The sequence below is a fragment of the Adiantum capillus-veneris genome, chromosome 2 (assembly GCF_014529385.1).
Source record: "Adiantum capillus-veneris isolate H3 chromosome 2, ASM1452938v2, whole genome shotgun sequence".
Lineage (NCBI taxonomy): Eukaryota > Viridiplantae > Streptophyta > Polypodiopsida > Polypodiales > Pteridaceae > Adiantum > Adiantum capillus-veneris.
Genome location: NC_140932.1, coordinates 28,376,479 through 28,391,602, shown reverse-complemented (window position 1 = coordinate 28,391,602; position 15,124 = coordinate 28,376,479).

Here is a 15,124-nt window from a genome sequence, read left to right as displayed (position 1 = left end):
GAAACACCAAAATGGGGCTCTGCAAATGCTAGCTTGTTAGGTTCAATGGTGTTCTTGTCAAAATAGAGCGTGGGATAGTTTCTGCTAGTGGTGGTGGGACAAGGCTGAGGGATGCAGATGCCCCCCCAGAGGGTTTCCCCTCGCCCCAAGGGAAGACTTGGCGGTTAGGGTTTCAAAGAGAGAGAGAGAGAGAGAGAGTTCTATTACCATCCTTGGAGGTCAAATATGACCTATGGGACCAAATGAACACGTCATGTGGTGTGAGTCGAAGTCATAAGTGACTCTCGATGCTTAAAAATGGCTGAAATGAGCGCCGCAATAGAGAGTCCACATCGTGGTTGAGAGAGGAAGGTATGTAGGGAGAGCTCATGGCTGAATATACGGGGAAAGAGGAACTAATGTGGTCAAAAGATGAGCACTCAAGTAGTGTGTGGTACTCACTCTCTCGCACTTGAAGAGGGCATAAGGTGCAAAGTCGATGAGACTCCTCGCCTGTGCCCCAACGTCATGTCTCGCAGTGTAGAGAATGGGAGCTAAGACAAATGGATGCAATGGTGCAGATCACATTCAACGAGATGGGATCAAGGATGTAGGGATGGGTTCGGTTACCTTGTTCAGAGAAGAAGAGAGATTTGTAGTTTGGGGCAACGTGTGTGGTGTAATGGCTGAAGCGAGAACCTCTAGATTTCTCTCAAGCCGTGATACATTGGCGTTGTAAGAAGGCCTCATTAACTTGGGAGTCGATCGATGCATCCTTGACCAAGTGACATGCATTCCATCTTCCAAACCATTTCTTGAGGTCAAGAATCCACCCTGAACTTAATATTTTGCTCTTGCATGTCTTTTGGGCCTTTTGACTTGCTTCATATGCGATTCTAGGAAGCCGATACAAAGGGCTATGTTGTGTCTTAAGCATGTACTCCACAAACCTTTGCATTCCCAAAACCTCAATGGGAAGCGATCTGGACTCAAGAAGTAAGAGCATGTAGGGTGTTTGTGTCTTGACTTGGAGAAAGTTGGTGAGAAAACACTTTTGAACATTCTCAAACTCTTTCCAGTAGACTTCCCGATACTTCCACCCACACGTCCACTCCATAAAGAAGCACCGGTGTCACCAATGTGTCAAAGAGGTATTTTTTGAGAGCCCAACACTTGATCTCTCCATCACTGCACATGTTCTCAAATGCATAATAAGCCCTCTTTCCGGCTTCCAAGCGACGCATTGCACAATCCTCCCATTTATGATTGGATGGAACCTCAAGGCCAAGGTACTTGAAGGGATCTAACACTTCAAGTTTCTCATTGTTGTATACAATGCATGGATTTTTGTCATTGAGGGTCTTTACAAGCATAACCTTGGTTTTGGATCCATTCATGATCAGCCCGCTATATAGGCAAAAGAGTTTCAAGACACTCATAAGATTTTGTGCATCTTCTAAGGTATGTGCCAAGAGCACTACATCATCAGCATAAAGAAAAAGCATGATCACCGCATTTCCAATCTTAATCTCTTTTGTGCCTTCTTGTTGCATAAAATCAAGAACCATGCATTTCAATTCATCAATGATTAGCCCAAACAGCGTCGGGGAAAGTGGGCATCCTTGTCTGACACCAATGGTGCTTGCAAAAAATTTTGAAATTCCATTTCCCATACATAATCGACATATCACTTTTTGGTAGATGCAAAATACTGCATGCGCAAATTCTCTCGGCACTTGAAGGCTTTGCATACATCTCCAAAGATTTCCTCATTATACCATGTCAAAAGCTTTCTTGAAATCCACAAAGCAACAATACAAGTTTTTTCCTTTCAATCGAGACGCTTTCATAAGAACTCAAAGAGTGACAAGGTGATCAATAGTGCTATGATGCTTTCAAAAACCTGCTTGGCCAAGCGCACGTTTGCCATTCTTTTCAGCCCACTCACTTATCTTCATCTCCATGATACATCCAAATAACTTTACCATCAAAGAACCAACTATTATAGTGCGACATTTGTTCACATTGTTTACATCTCCTCCTTTGTGCAAAGGTTTGATCCAATTTGCACTCCAATCATGAGGCATGCCATGCTGAAGAGCAAGGTTAAACATTTCACATATCCAATATCGTGTTTTCTTGCTTGTCCATTTAATCATTTCAACATTGACACCTTGAAGGTCCCCTGCCTTGCGAGTAGCAAGTTTCTCAAGCACGTGGCTTACATCTTCAATGGTAAACAAGGGAGACATAAACGGAAAGGAGATACAACACTCCATCTTATCAACACTGGGTTGCTCATAGAAGTTCTTGCAATGCATATAGATATCCTCAAGAGTCAAGTCATCAAAGTTCTCAACGCGCTTGCCTTTTAGATTTTGCCAAAACTTGTCACATGCATGTGCTTTCTCTTGCTCTAAAAGAAGTTTTTTTTTCACTTCCCGCCTTCTCCTCTTCTTTTGAGCAAGTGCTTTGTATGTGTGTGAATATCCCAAGTAAAATTTCTTTTCTTTTCTTGCATCCAATCTTAGCAAGTGTTTTTGGGCTTGACTACATTCCATATCAAACCATTTTTCTTGGTGCTACCCTTCTTAGACCTTTTGCAAGACACGTGTTTCACCGAAAAGCATTCGTTCGCACAAGAGAAAATTACTTCTTTGAAAACTTTCCACTTTTCATTCTAATGTTGGGCTCTCTTGATGCTCTATCATGCTTAACATTTGGTCCACCATATCAGCATATATAAGTGCTCGTTTGAAGTCTAGATGTAGGTAGAAATGATTCACATCATGATTGGAGGCTACATACTCGGGCCGTTTACCACACTTGAGGTCAATACATAACATCCTATGATCTGATTCTGGATTTCATTCACCAAGTGTAAAGCCTTGTATGTGGCTTCCAAAAACAATATATAGTCAATCACGCTATCACCATTGTGCTTTCTACATGTAAAGTCATTGGTGCCTTGCCATAGAGATACACCATTTGTAATGAGCATTTCGGTACTATTGCACATATGTAGAAGTGACTTTCCATAGTGATCCAATTCTTTTGCATCATTAGGACTTTGATTATACATGTATGAGTCATCCATTCTTCTTGAGACATGCGGCATGTCGACTTGTTGTGTGTCGTGTTGTACCCTATTTGTGCGAGAAATTATGTCTCCAAAAACAATGACTTCACCTTGATCCTTGTAATGAGAAATGTCTTCCTCTAGTTCAACAAAGGGCTGATCTGTATCTATATCCAAGCGAGCATAAAAGTTGGAGTCATAGTGAGGAATATAGCAACCAGTTACAAACATGACTTGACCATTTGGTGGGATGATTTTCAGCCATAAGTAGCATTTATACTTATCTTCTTTGACAATGGAAACATCTTTCAAACCCTTTTTGGTCATACATGCTATGCCTCCTTGGCCTCTTCATTGCTTTATATTTTTGGCCCACATCAAAAAATGCACATCGTATTTATCAAATCCAAGGATTTGTTGTGCATCATGCTTCCATGTTTCGACAAGAATTATCACACATCGGAGTCATTGGTAAGCTCATCAATTCCAATCCCCGCATTCCACAGATACCCATTACAATTCCAAAAGCTTATTCACGAGTGTGAGTTGGTCTCATAGATCATGTGTCCCTATTTTTTGGGTGGACTTGCATCCTCCTCAAGTGGCTTTTCTTCTCGAGATGACACCTTAACCTTCTTGCTTCTTTCCTCATATGCTTTGCGACATGCATCTTTTTGCATAAGAGTGCGATTCTCATATACATTACAATCCGTTCCTTTGAGGTAGATCCAACTATTGTCAAGGATGATATTTCTCTTTACCTCATCATCCATGGTACATACAATAGGTCTTTCTCTCGAGCGAGGGACTCCTTGTTTTCCAACTCGATGTGCACCATAAGCCATGATTCCTGACATGGCAAAGTGTGTAGCAAAAAACTCTTCAATAACAACCGCTAGAGATTGGGGTTTTTCTTTGCTTTCCTCCTTGATTCCACAAATGACAATGTTCTTTGAGTGTTTTTGTCGTTCTTGCAATTCTTGAGTGTCCTCATTCTCTACATTCTTTGCTTGGACAACGGCTTGCGTGATAGGAGATGTAGAAACCACATTATCCTTACATATATCAGCCCATGATTTGGATGCATTTCTCATCTCACATACATCATGTCGTATTATATATATAGTTTCCTCTTTCAATACATGATCACTCTCAACTTTGCTCAAGCGCTCTTTCAATATATTCATGTCAACAAGAGAGCGCTTACATTCTTGAACTTCATTCTTATGATGCATCGAGCGTGTTTTTTGCATTTCAAGAACCTTCTTGAGGTGCTCATTCTCCACAATCAGAACTCTCAAAGTGCCATTCTCCATTGCAAGTGTGCGCAACTCTTTACCTTGCTTGTTGACGGTTTCTTGTAATGAGATCAAGTAAGCCATGATCATTGCTTCTGTTGTTGTAAACGATGTGGTTGGATTAGAATCCAACTTCCTTGGAGATTTTGTATCATTCTCCATGGCAAGTTCCGATTTTCCACCCTTGCCAGTTTTGTCTGACATTGCCTTCAAGTCGGCAACAAAAAACGAAAAGTTTTGATAGTTTTTTCAGTTTCGAGATGTTGTTACAGCAACGCCTTCCATTACACACAAAAAAATCTATCTTTACATCAATGTGTACAGACTTCATGCTCTTCAATTGAGGCTATAGATCACCTAAATTGGAGTTCAAATGAGTGAGTTATGGTCAAAAGAGTGAACTGCTGTCTACTATGTCAAGAACCGGGTGTGTGTGTGTGTGTGTGTGTGTGTGTGTGTGTGTGTGTGTGTGTGTGTGTGTGTGTGTGTGTGTGAGAGAGAGAGAGAGAGAGAGAGTGAGAGAGAGAAAAGAAGTTTAATGTTGTGGTAAAATACTTGAGTCCTTGTGTGCACAATGACTCACGGTGAACATTCTATCATTCGCTATCGTTCCCGCATGTCATAATGCCACTCACACATACTCACACACATTGGCTTACAATTAAATGGCAAGAACAAAGGACGAGGTTTGTCTACTAAAGCAAGAGGAAGATCTGCTAGTTAAAATAAGAGACCAGGGAATCCCATGAAAATCTTGAAAGCTCCAAGGATGAATAGGCTACAAAGACACATCAGATTGTTCGAAGAAATAAAAAGGCTCAGATATGTATCAAGCTTCTAGTACCAAAGTTTCCATTCCAAAGACTAGTCAGGTCAATATGTGAGGAAGCATGTTTTGGAACCATGAGGTGGAAACCTACTGCATTGCTAGCACTACAAGAGGCAGTAGAGAACATTTTGCTGGGATATTTCAATGACATAACAATTGTTGCAGCACATGCACACAGGGTAACAATTATGGACAAAGACAGTGAAACTGTGAAAAGAGTAAGGTGGAGATATGATAAGTTGTTCCAGCCCAACGAATTTATAGATAATAAAATAAGTGAAATTTTGCTTATTCCTCCATCAAAGCCACAGAAGGTGAAGATTGTAGAATTCACCCACGATGTGAATACCAGGGCCAGGGCTAAACAAGAAAATCGGCGTGTAGAGGAGTTAAATAAAGTGAAAGAGAAGGAAAAGGTAGCACATGCTATAGAAGAAGAGGTTAATAGCTACCACATTGTAACACACAAAATCGATGTCAGCAACAACAAAATTTTGTCTATGGAGGAAGCAATAATAGTAGATATATAGCTAGAAGATGGTATAAGAAGACTTGCAATAGATTCTATGGATATCAATAAATTGCGGGATCTAGATGCTCAAATAACATACTCAATTGTATATATCTTCCTGAAGTAAGATTCTTTCACCAGCTCTAGCATATTTTTATTCAGCCTTGAGGCTAGAGACTAACAACATCAAACTGCCTTGTAGTTTGATAAAAAGCCAGCTACCTCTATAATTCCATGCAAAAATATATATGTTGGATTCCTAGATTTCTCCCTTTCTCAGAATGCAAAATACCCCTATCGGAATATTTGAGAAGTGTCTTGTCCAATGCGACAAGTAACAACCATAATTTTTCCATATGAGAGAAACCGCCACTGGAGCCTCGTGTGCATTGAACTTGACAAGCCAGCTATCTAGACAGTAAAATCAATTTGAGGAACGCATCCAGAATTGAGACTGTGAGTATTGATTTTATTTTTCATAGACAATGGAGACAGTTATTGTATTGGGTGCATACCAATTCCTCTTGCTTGCAGATGCATAAAAAGACTATTGCACATAAATGGAAGGCTATGCGGGAATCTAGAGCTGTACAGTTTAGACATTAAGAAAGTCACAGTGTCTTTACAGACTGATGGCAACTCGTGTAGATGGAGATGCCTCCTCCATGCTAAGTTTATACTACAAATATTTTTTGCATTAAAGACATTAATGTCGAAGATATGCATTTTGCACAGCATTACTATAACATTGTGACAGTTTGGACCAAGTTGTGTCTCAGTTCCTTTTTGTTTTTGTTTTGTCTTTTGCAGAGTGCATTGGAGAAGTGCACCATAGAGTATTTGCACCGATATCATGCCCCCCTACTCCAACGTCTGCTTGCAATTTCACATACCATGAGCATGGATGCAAAACAAACCCTATTCGATGACCATGTTGTAGAGTTAGTGATAATTGTTGATGGACTACAGCAAACAGATTCCATAAGGGCATCTGAGAAAGGATAGGAGCAATAGGACGGAGGGACTTTTGAGATGAGAAATGTTGCAGAGGGAGAGTTTGACAAGGAGAAAAGTCCAAATGAGGGGAATTCCACATAGGAGCAAGATCACACACATCGAGGGGTTGAGAAAGAAATAAATTTTGAAACTCCCTCTGCACTTGGAGTGTTTTAGAAGGATGAAGTTTATGCAGAGGGAGGTGTTGAGAAAGAACGCTCTAACCCTCGAGCAGAGCAGACCTCTTCCAGACCTTCATCTGTTGAGCTTGAAAATCAAGAGTCTTTTATGCCTAACACACAAACAAATCATAGCACATTGAGGAAAATTCAGGTGCAATGGAGCCCTCAACACTGGAGACACAAGAGTCTCAAATAGTAGAAGAACAAGAGAAGATGCTCCAGGATCTCAACACTAGCCAAGACAACCTCGATGGTAGGCAAACCTAGTATGGACCCTTTCTAGACATCCTATGATTGTTTTGGTAATAACCTATATTAAAGAATATGAAAGTCAACCTATTGTCTATCTACTCATTTGTTTTACAAAATATTTGCAAAGACTGATTATTTTCGACGTTGGTGCAGCCAAAGTTAGTCCGAGCTAGGAGATGGTCTATGCCAGGCAAGGCAGCAGTTGAGTGAAGTGTAGAATGCTAGGGCAGGTGAAAAGGCCCAAGGCAGCCAAAGGGTAGCAGGAATGTATGCTTGAAGTGGTTTTTTAGGCCAAAAGTGTTGTGGGATGGTCTAGGTGGGATGGAAGATGAAGGTGCTCAAAATTTCAAGTCAATGATCTAGAATGTAGTGCTCAGTGTTCTCTAGAAGTCGTTCCAGACGGCTTGTCAAACGGAGCCCCGATGTGCACGATACTAAAGCTTAAAGGTGGACTGTGTAGCAGATCCCCGACGGACAAGGTAGCTGGGGACAGGTGGCCCGGGCTAATGTCAGTGCATATATCTGTAGATCTTGAACTACGGAGCATGCCTGTCTTTTTGGATCGCCAATCAGAGCTCTAGATAGCAAGTTATGGCCATCAGAAGTTTTTTCGAGGGCTAGTTATGGGCCAAGTCGACCGCATGGGGAATCGTGTCATCTGGCACTTCTTGAGCCTCAACAGGATTCTAGAGAGTAGCATGCATCACGCGGAGTAAAAAAAAATTGATGGAGCACGATTTTAAGACTCAAGCGCCGAGTTATAGTCCGATGGAATCTGGAGCAGTTACCCGAGGGCCGACCACAGATGTTCTTTCCATTTTACGATGACTCTAGTTTGAAGTTTGAGGAGAGTCAAATAGCAACAAAGGCTGGGGAGGTTCAGAGCATGCAAGAAGATCCTCTCACTGGGCTTGATGGACTATGCATCAACCATATGAGCAAGTAAATGTTGCAATTTAAAAGGGACACCATGGGGAAATTCTTAAGAGAGTTTTTTGAGTACTCAAAGGAGGTCATCGACTGCAGAGCTGATGGTCAAATGCCACGTGGCAAGCGGGCTTTGCCCCACATGCGCCATGGAGATTCCAATGTCCAGGGTATAGAGGCAGGAGCACGAGCCTCATTGGAGAATGTATGAGGGAGTAGAACCTCCCCTTGAGCGCGGCTATCGTGTGCGACAGTGGGCACTGTGTTGGCAGTGCATGGCGGTCCTGCAAGGCGCAGCCGGTGGTTTTGTGGAGCATGGGGTGGTGCCAATGGCGCACCCACCCACTGGGAATGGGTCGTCGATTGTCGCTGGTTGGGGTAGCACCGTGCTGATGTGTCAACTCTTGAGAGGGGCACATGCCCGTGGCCATCAAAGGCCCCCCATCTTTTAAAGTAGAGGGAGCGTGGGCAATAGCAAGAGTTGACACATCACCTTATGACACATCAGCATGATGTGCCTGCAGAGCTACTGTATGGTCAAAAGCCAATGATGCCGATTGAAGATACAATTCCCACATGGAATGTACTACCTTGGCAAGAGGGGCTTAGCAGGGAAGATCTCCTTGCACTTCGTATAAGGCAGCTAGAGAGAAGACCTGGAGACATTGAAGCTGCAAAAGAACGACTCAAAAATGCAAGGTTGAAAAACAGGGAATACTTTGATATGCGACATCGACTCAGGAGCAAAGCAATTGACAAACGTGACTGGGTTTTGGTGTATGATAGTAGCCTTGATAACCAGCACACAGTCATGCGTAAGTTTTCAAAAACATGGTTTGGACCGTATGTTGTAGAGCATGTGCATGGAAATGCTACTTATAGCTTGTCTGAACTAGATGGTACAAAAGTAAAGATTCCCATTGCAAGAAAAAGGATCAAAATGTTTAAGAGAAGAGGAGACAATGATCCAGAAGATGTTGATGAGGAAGAAGAGCAAACCACAGGTAAAGCTCAAAGTGAAGATGAAGATTTGGAATCATCCATTGAAGAAGAAAGCTAGGAAGATGTACAAGAGGGCTAATCTTACAAAGAAATAATGTGGCGCATATCGGAGGATGTGCAGGTTTAGAGGGGATGGATGTCGTGCTGTGACACATGCATAGTGGGAACGCATGCTACAGGATCTATCTTGTAACTTTTAAGATACATAATTATCTTTCCTATAATGTACATATGCATATTTAAGTATAATAATAAAGCCTTCTATCTCATCCTATTATTTTTTTCAAGGGTAACCTATCCTTACTTTACCATCAGAAAATACTATGGGAAAAGCTCAATAGCTCCGTCTCTTTAACTTGGGGCAAAAAGCATTGATTCTTTATTTCTAGTATCTCATTATCATCTCACACCCTAGCTAGATCCTATATCTAGGGTAAACTCCAATATATATATATATACTATGTTTTTTTATACTTTTCTTATATTTCTTTTTAAATAGCTACTAGGAGGGAATCAAATCCTAGTGGGACACTAGGTGGCATGATTTCAAAGATACACTATTATTGCAAGAATGATTACAAAACTTTGTCAAGGAGCAATGTCATGCTTTCATATGGCATGAGGTGTCCTTTGGAATTAAATGAAAGTCTAGGCTAAGGGGACCACGGGAAGACTTTTGCTGCCAGAAATGGACCCTATTTTGATGAATTTTTTACACAAGGTTCCAATCCGAATTGGAAAATTATTTTTAAATGAAAATCGTATCTAATGAGCTGAAGTTTCTGCCCATAATTTTAATTTTTTATTTGGAGCCACGGTTGAGGAGATATGATCAAAATACTGGACCCCAGTCTGCCCACATCATGCAGGGACAGCTTATTTCCAACTTTTCCAATTCCTATTCACACTGGCTCCTCTCTTCTTGTGTAAACCCTTGGGGGTTCCCTTCACCTATAAAAGGGAACCTCTTCTTACTTGAAAGGAACTAAATCATTCAAGCCATTGATGAGAGGAATTCTTGAGGGAGTGAGTAGTAATGCCTAATTGTACTTAGCCCCATTAACATAAGCCCAAGCCTACACTTTCTCCTAGAGGAAGACTAGCCATTCTTGTACGCTATCTTTGGAAGATCAACTCTAATCAAAGAAGGTGTTGTACTTGGCGTATCAATCAAAGTGGAGTGCTCCCCTCTTCTTCTCTCTCCATCAATAATGGTGCCGAAGGGTTTGTCAAGTACGATGTGTTCTACATTGATGTTTTCTTGATTTCTTGTTGTTTTATTTTTCATCTCTAATCCGACATATATATCTATATATATATATATATATATATATGTATCTAATCTCATCTCCTTAACCAAACCTGTCTCTCTCATTCTTAGTAATTCATCCTCTCTGCAAATTCTAGGTTCTCTTTTCTTTAGGTACATCTCTCCCCGCAGTATCCTTATTGCCTACGGGCAAGAATAGGGCTTGGGAGGGAAACTTATCATCTCTTCACTTCTCTCATATCTACATTTCTCACATACTATCTGTATGATCTATTAGAATTAACGTATGGATTAGCCAAAAAATACACTTTCAACAACGTATAGTGTTTCTCTTTGGCCCAGAAAGGCTTAATGAAATACTTCTATCACCGGATCCCATTATACTACCTCTCATAGACTATAACTTTTCTTTTGGCGTAAGCGTAGTTATCTTGCTATGAACCAAGAGGATTTGTACACACAATTAATCCCAATCACTAGACAAAATATATATATTATGGTAAGCACAAAACTACAATTCCAAAGAACAATTCGTAGCCTATTTGGTCAGTCAAGATTGAATGCCATTAACTCATCTATTAACCCTTTCATATTACCTTTGATACGATATGACCATAGCCTTGATGTTTTCATTTTCGTATTGTTTTGACATTCTCTTTTGTGTTCTTTCTTTGTGTGTGTGAGTGCAAGAGAGAAAGAGTGAGTCTTCTTTGATTGCACTTCTTTCCAAACCCTAGTCTTCATGGCATCTATGGTTTAACTCCTTCATATAGTTTTTGTTGAGTTCTCTCGCAAACTCTCACAGCCATAAGCCCGGTGCTTTCCTGGCAAGACCGCAAATTTCTCGACAACGGGATTTCCCATTTTCACTGGGGTTGAAGATGCGGAAACTTGGCTTCAAGACTATGGATTGTTCATGTTGGAAAGTGGTTTATTGAGAGAAGATGGTGCGGTACAGGTGTTCCCGCTCCTGGTTCGTGGTAAAGAAAAGCTATGGTTCGATAGCATTGGTTATGAAGAAAAAGTAGATTGCAAAGCCCTGGAGGTGGCTTTTCGAAGCAGATTTGTAGCGGATGCGCAGCTAGATGAGGTAAAGCGAAAGCTAGACAGTTTGAAGAAAAGCTTGGAGGGATATTTTCAAGCGTTCGAGTGGGAGTTCGAAGCCCTATGGGGAAAGTTATTAAGGTAACTGATGTAGAAAGTGCCAGTTTTTTGAAATTGTGTAAATTCATGGATTGCATGCATGAGTAAGTGCAAGATAAAGTGGAGGTAGATGGCCCAATGTCATATGAGGAGGTGGTAGCTGTAGCGAGAGGGCGAACCAAAAAGATTTTGAAAAAGAGTGAGGCTAGGCAAGGTTTGCCAAATGCAGTGATGTCAAAGCAGTCTAATGCGGTGGTAGCGGATCCGCAGGTGATGCAAAGAGGAGTGCAGGTGCGAGAAGAACCAGGGGTTCTTTGGCTACAAAGAGACAGGATGGTTCCCATGTCGAAGATGCCGGCTAGAGCGGTTCCATTGTGGAGGAAGTGCAGGTAGTTCCAGAGTGGACAAAGGATGTGCTGCCAAGTTCAAGTGTGGCTATTGAAGCTCCATTAAAGTGCGGTAAAGTGCAAGGAGTGCATTTTGTAGACGAGGTTAAAGTGGTGAAGCTAGAGAAGATTCCTGAGCTTGAAACCGAAGAGGATACTGGGTCGAGTGACAGTAGCTCTATGGACGCAGATACGAGTTGGGAGACCGAGTCATCCCAATCCAGGTATGATGAGTTCAACCTCTTACATGTGAGTGGAGAGGTAGTGAATATGTGCGAAGAACAGCATGAAGTGCAAGCCGAAGTGCTTAGTGAAGATCGAGAGAAGTAGTCTAGGCCTACGAGTGATGATGTGCAGGTAAAGCTGGTGTGTAGTGCCATGCTAATGGCCATGTTGATGAAGATAGCAGTGGAGTATTCCAGAGTGGTGCAGCAGGTGCAAAATTTTGCCAATGGGGATAGAGCAGTTGTACCTATGGAAGAGGACCAGGAGGATGCGGTAGAGAATGCGTTTCTCTCTTCCTTGGCAGAAATTGATAATGCAGCGATAGAAGAGCAAGTAATTGCAGCGGACAAGCAAGTGGTGCTTATCAACCTTGAAGGGCTAGCTGACGAGGAGGAGCTCAACGATGCTGGAATTGAGTTCATGAAAGGTGAGAAGGGAAAATCGGAGTCAAAGTTAGACATGCTTCCTATGCAGTCAGTGCCCTCTATGATAGGTAATGCAAATTCCAAGGTGGTGTCCAAGCTTTGTAAGGGGGTCTGTGAGTGGTGGTTAAAGGGAATGGTGATAAAGGTAGCTGTGCAATGTGTTGTCAAGCAGGTGCAGGATTTGTTAGATGAAGATCTAGCTTTACATGGTTGGGAGGGTGGGTCAGTTATGTCTTTGGATGGTGAGCACGAGGGTGCTCTATTTGATGTTCTTGAAGATTCTTGGTTGTGAGTAGGCAGTTGGCCAAGGAGTGCTTAGAGTGGTAGAAGCATGTTGATGGCGGTTTGGATATGCAGTTGGGTGTGTGCCTTGGTGTGGCACTATGCAAAGGTGTTGTAGGTGGATGGAGGAGACCAATGCAAGGTGTTCGACCCACGCGGTTGATAACAACTAAAGCAGGGGGTTGGGCAACCTGCATGAGCAAAGAGGGCGCGTAGCAGGTGGCAGTGGTGTACATATGTTAGGTGATTTTTTAGTGTACAAAGAGTTTGTTTTTGGTGTGCAGTTTTTTAGAGTGCAATAAGGCCATGTGTCGTTAAAAATAAATGTTCAATGAGGGGGTGGGAAATGATGGTGCAGCCAAAGTTGGTCCGAGCTAGGAGATGGTCTATGCCAGGCAGAGGTAGCAGTTAAGTGCAGTGCAAAAGGCTAGGGCAGGTGCCAAGGTCCTAGGCAACCAAAGGGTAGCAGGAATGTATGCTTGAAGTGGTTTTTTAGGCCAAAAGTGTTGCGGGATGGTCTAGGTGGGATGGAAGATGAAGGTGCTCGAAATTTCAAGTCAGTGCTCTAGAATGTAGTGCTCAATGTGCTCTAGAAGCCGGTCCAGATGGCTCATCAAATAGAGCCCTGATGTGCAAGATACTGAAGCTTAAAGGTGGAGTGTGTAGCAGATCCCCGACGGACAGGGCAGCTGGGGACAGGTGGCTTAGGCTGAAGTCAATGCTTATATGTGTAGAGCTTGAATTATGGAGCATGCTTGTGTTTTTTGATCGCCAATCAGAGCTCTGGATAGCAAGTTATGGGCAAGTCGACCACATGGGAATCATGCCATCTGGCACTTCTTGAGCCTCGACATGATTCTAGAGAGTAGCATGCATCACGCGGAGTAAGCAAAAATTAATGGAGCACGATTTTAAGCCTCAAGCACCGAGTTATAGTCCGATGGAATCTGGAGCAGTTACCCGAGGGCCGACCACAGATGTTCTTTCCATTTTACGATGACTCTAGTTTGTAGTTTGAGGAGATTCAAATGGCAACAAAGGCCGGGGAGGTTCAGAGCACGCAAGAAGATCCTCTCACTAGGCTTGATGGACTATGCATCGAGCATATGAGCAATTAAATGTTGCAATTTAAAAGGGACACCATGGGGAAATTCTTAAGAGAGTTTTTTGAGTACTCAAAGGAGGTCATCGACTGAAGAGCTGATGGTCGAATGCCACATGGCGCAAATTTGTCAGATATCCCCTATATCTAGCATGCTCTTCATCCTGCAAACACTTGGCCAATCCCATATCATTGACATCCAATACTCTCAACATTTTCTGTGAGGTGTCGTAGAAATGTTTTTGAGTCCTATCATTAAAGTCTCCCATAAGAATGGCATATCCATCCCTAGAGAGATTCCATATATCCTCATCCAATTATCATCAAGGGTGACTTCCCCTTGGGTGATGCATAATGAGATGTGCTGAGGGCAAAATAGCATATTGCAATGTAGAGTGGCCTCCCTCTCTCTGCTCTCACACTAACCCACATATATCTGGCTTGCTCATCCCTCCAAATAATACAAAAATGAGGGATTTCAACCCTCCCCTAATAGAACTACCACACATGTCCTCTATGTGTTGATCGCACTTCCTGTCTACACCTAGTCTCCCAATGGTATTCCATCACACTAGGTAATTTTCTACTAGGACTCTGATGCATTTTTGAGTAGAAATTAATGTCTCTCCTTAAAGCTATCATCAAATGCACCTATATATAGATTCATTGATTTGTTACAATTCCATGCTACCATTTTAAGGTTGGTACCATAGTGTCAGCTGCAGCGGAATTGAAATAATGAAGATCTAGGTTTAACACTTCCATAATTGTTTACTTATTTTCCCTGGGTTAGTGATTCCTTTTAGCTTGAATGATGGTTCATTTTACTTTCCCCTAGAGAGAGGGAATGAGACAATGAAATAGAGATGTGTAGAAGGAGAGAGAAGGAGAGAGATGAGGAGAGCGACACCTAATAGGGTCCCAACCAAACCTCTCTAGGGCCCTCCACACCATTGCTGATGCGGTATTTATTTTAGATTGCATAAATGGAATGTACACACAATGCAATACTTCAATGAAGACTCTACTGACTCGAACAATGACAACCACCTCGGTAACTCCTCAAGACAAAGCACCTCGGGGATTGATTTGATGCACCTTTGGATCCATCTTGACATAGGATTGTGGATGCCACCAAGGGTAGATCTGGGGCTGATTTTCCCTCCCAATATGAGAGGAATGAAAGTTGGATAAAAAAACACAGATCTGTGACAAAAAATGTAGCAGATCTCTCGC